The sequence below is a fragment of the Coregonus clupeaformis genome, unplaced genomic scaffold, assembly GCF_020615455.1.
Source record: "Coregonus clupeaformis isolate EN_2021a unplaced genomic scaffold, ASM2061545v1 scaf0412, whole genome shotgun sequence".
NCBI lineage: Eukaryota > Metazoa > Chordata > Actinopteri > Salmoniformes > Salmonidae > Coregonus > Coregonus clupeaformis.
Window position 1 is genome coordinate 250,947 of NW_025533867.1, and position 4,054 is coordinate 255,000.

Sequence of the window (4,054 nt, forward strand, 5' to 3'; positions counted from 1 at the left end):
ATTGTGGAGGCCAGGTCATCTGATGCAGCACTCAATCCCTCTCCTTACACAGCCTGGAAGTGTGTTGGGTCATTGTCCTGTTGAAAAACAAACGCCCAAACCAGAAGGGATGGTGTATCACTGCAGAATGCTGTGGTAGCCATGCTGGTTAAGTGTGCCTTGAATTCGAAATAAATCACAGACAGTGTCACCAGCAAAGCACCCCCACACCATAACACCTCCTCCTCCATGTTTTACGGTGGGAGCTACACATGCAGAGATCATCCATTCACCCACACTGCTTCTCACAAATACACGACAGTTGGAACCAAAAATCTCCAATTTGGACTCCAGACCAAAGAACAAATGTCTACCGGTGTAATGTCCATTGCTCATGTTTCTTGGCCCAAGCATGTCTCTTCTTATTATTGGTGTCCTTTAGTAGTGATTTCTTTACAGCAATTCGACCATGAAGGCCTGATTCACACAGTCACCTCTGAACAGTTGATGTTGAGATGTGTCTGTGACTTGAACTCTGTGAAGCATTTATTTAGGCTGCAATTTCTGAGGTTGGTAACTCTAATGAACTTATCCTCTGCAGCAGAGGTAACTCTGGGTCTTCCATTACTGTGACGGTCCTCATGAGAGCCAGTTTCATCATAGCGCTTGATGTTTTTTGCGACTGCACTTGAAAAAAATGTTCAAAGTTCTTGAAATGTTCCGTATTGACTGACCGTCATGTCTTTAAGTAATGATGGACTGTCATTTCTCTTTGCTTATTTGAGCTGTTCTTGCCCCTAATATGGACTTGGTCTTTTACCAAATAGGGCTATCTTCTGTCTATACCCCCTACCTTGTCACAACACAACTGATTGGCTCAAACACATTAAGAAGGAAAGAAATTCCACAAATTAACTTTTAAGAAGGCACACCTGTTAATTGAAATGCATTCCAGGTGACTACCTCATGAAGCTGGTTGAGAGAACGCCAAGAGTGTGCAAAGCTGTCAACAAGGCAAAGGGTGGCTATTTGAAGACTATGAAATATAAATTATATTTTGATTTGCTTCACACTTCTTTGGTTACTACATGATTCCATATGTGTTATTTCATAGTTTTGATGTCTTCACTATTATTCTACAACGTAAAAAATATTTGTAAAAAATAATTTTAAAAACTTGAATGAGTAGGTGTGTTCAAATGTTTTACTGGTAGTGTATATATACATATATGAATAGATATGGCAGGTTTCAGGACTCTGATGTATCTGAAAATTTTAAAATAATATATTTCCACCACCAAAGAATAGCAGTGTGATTTTAATATGATTTGACTCTTTGCAGGCTTTCAGGCTGTCTAGTCACAGAGGAAGGCTGTGCTTCTCTGGTCTCAGCTCTGAAGTCAAACCCCTCACACCTGAGAGAGCTGGATCTGAGTAACAATGACCTGAAGGATTACGGAGTGAAGCAGCTCTCTGCTGGACTGGGGAATCCCCACTGTAAACTGGAGTCTCTGAGGTCAGTATTCCTGTAGTTGGTCAACAAGTGATAACTGTTCACCAGATCCACATGTGTTTACCAGCCACACATAGTCCACACCATATGTGTTTGGACAGTGAAGCTTACAGTTTTACGTTTGGCGCTATGCTCCAGCATTTTGGATTTGAGATAGAATGTTTCATATCAGGCAACAGTACAGAATGTCACCTTTAATTTGATGTTAATGGTGAGAGGTTAGCATGTTTTGTTGTAGCCTCTGTAACTTTCTCACTCAGTATTATTCATGATTCATTCATGATTGTTCTTCATCATGGCATCATCAGGATTAATTTAGTAATGTTTAGAAACATGTTATCTACTCACTTAGACAGAAATTACTCCAGTCATCATCCACCATTCAGTTACTATTGGGCAAAACATAACCCAAAACACAACCAAAACTGCAAATGCAAACAACGAGTTTGGGAACCAAATACTCCACTTTTTGACTACTTTAATGCATTATAAATCAAATGGTCAGAATACGATGACTTCTTCAAATGGGGGATACATGAAGTGCTTTCATTTCTAAACGGTGAAACAGATATGTATTAAAATATCCTCAAATAAAAGGTGACATTATGTACTGTCATCTCATATGAAACATTTGATTTGAAATCCAAAATGCTGGAGTACAGAGCCACATTTAAAATGTTAGCTTCACTGTCAAAATAGATATGGTGTGGACTGTATACTCAATACAATCTATATCTGATAACTCACTGTCTGTCTTTTTGACTGATACTGCTTTTAAACTGCTCTGGTCAGTCTACTCAAATATTTGTACTATAAATTTTTCTATCTACAAGCAATACTTTGATAATTTGTCATTTCTAATAATGATACATTGATATATGAATAGATATTTCAGGTTTCAGGACACTGATGTATCTGAAAATGTATAAAAAAATATACTGCCACAATTCTGACCACCAAAGAATAGCAGTGTGATTTTAATATGATTTGACTCTTTGCAGGCTGTCAGGCTGTCTAGTCACAGAGGAAGGCTGTGCTTCTCTGGTCCCAGCTCTGAAGTCAAACCCCTCACACCTGAGAGAGCTGGACCCTGAGCCACAATCACCCAGGAGACTCAGGAGTCAGACTGCTCTCTGCTGGACTGGAGGATCCACACTGCAGACTGGAGAAACTCAAGTATGTAGAGGGTTTATGTCAATGTTCATATCAGACATGTTGGAGTTATCAGGCTAGTTAAGACAAACATTCTGACCACCACTTGGACTAAGTTATATAAAGACTGTGTGTGTGTTTGTGTGTGAGCGCGTGTGTATCCAGTGTGTGTGTGCTCAGTGTGTGTGTGTTCATGTGTGTGTGTACCAGTGTGTGTGTGTCCAGTGTGTGTGTGTGTCCAGTGTGTGTGTGTGTAGTGTGTGTGTGTGTCTGTGTGTGTCTGTGTGTCTGTGTGTGTCGTGTGTGTGTCCAGTGTGTGTGTTCAGTGTGTGTGTGTGCACGTGTATCAGTACACACACTGACAGACACACACACACACACACACACTGTAAACACACACACTGGACACATACACACAAATGACGCACACACACACACACTGGACAAACACACACACTGACACACACACACTCACACTGGACACACACACACACACACACACACACACACACACACACACACACTAGACCCACACACAAACTGGAAAACACACACACACTAGACAAACACACACACTGGACACACACACACACTGGACACACACACACACACTAGACACACACACACACTAGATATACACACACACACTGGACACACACACACACTGGACACACACACACACACACACACACTGGACACACACACACACACTGTAAACACACACACTGGACGCATACACACACAAATGATGCACACACACACACACACTGGACAAACACACACACTGGACACACACACTCACACTCCGACACACACACACACACACACCCTAGACCACACACACACACACACACTAGACACACACACAAACTGGACAAACACACACACACTAGACACACTGTGTGTGTGGTGTGTGTGGGTGTGTGTGTGTGTGTCCAGTTTGTGTGTGTGTGTGTCAGTGTCAGTGTGTGTGTGTGTCCAGTGTGTGTGTCCAGTGTGTGTGTGTGTCCAGTGTGTGTATCAGTGTGTGTGTGTGTGTGTGTAGGTGTGTGTGTGTGTGTGTGTGTGTGTGTGTGTGTGTGTGTGTGTGTGTGTGTGTGTGTGAGAGTGAGTTCAGGTGTATCCCTCAATGACTGTCTGTTCTTCTGCTTACCGCTACAGTGTGGAACATGGTGGAGAGAACACAATGAAACCTGGACTTAGAAAATGTGAGTGTTGACTGCTGTGAAGAATATGACTAAGAATAAGTCTTAATTCAAGTGAAGTCAAAGTCAAAGACCACCATCATTACTTACTTGGTCATATTAAATATCAGCTGTAGTTCTACAGAAGCACAAATCAGGGACACCAAAGTTTACAAAGAGTTGCTTTGACAAGTGTGTGTTCAGGATGTGTGTGTGGTGTGTGTGT